Consider the following 213-nt stretch of genomic DNA (forward strand, 5'->3'; position numbering starts at 1 on the left):
GCTCATGTTCGGCTCATTTAATTAACGAGCCGAACGCGAGCTGGCTCACAAGCTGGCCAACAAACAATAAATTAAAAAGGATTAGATTAAATATATATAAAAAATAAATTTATAAAATTTTATCCATTAGACTTTGATCTAATAGTTGAAATTTTATATATAAATGAGTCTTTTTATAATTAAGCTCGCATTTATATTTTTATTTTGCTAAAA

This window comes from Ananas comosus, linkage group 1 (genome assembly GCF_001540865.1).
Source record: "Ananas comosus cultivar F153 linkage group 1, ASM154086v1, whole genome shotgun sequence".
Taxonomy (NCBI): domain Eukaryota; kingdom Viridiplantae; phylum Streptophyta; class Magnoliopsida; order Poales; family Bromeliaceae; genus Ananas; species Ananas comosus.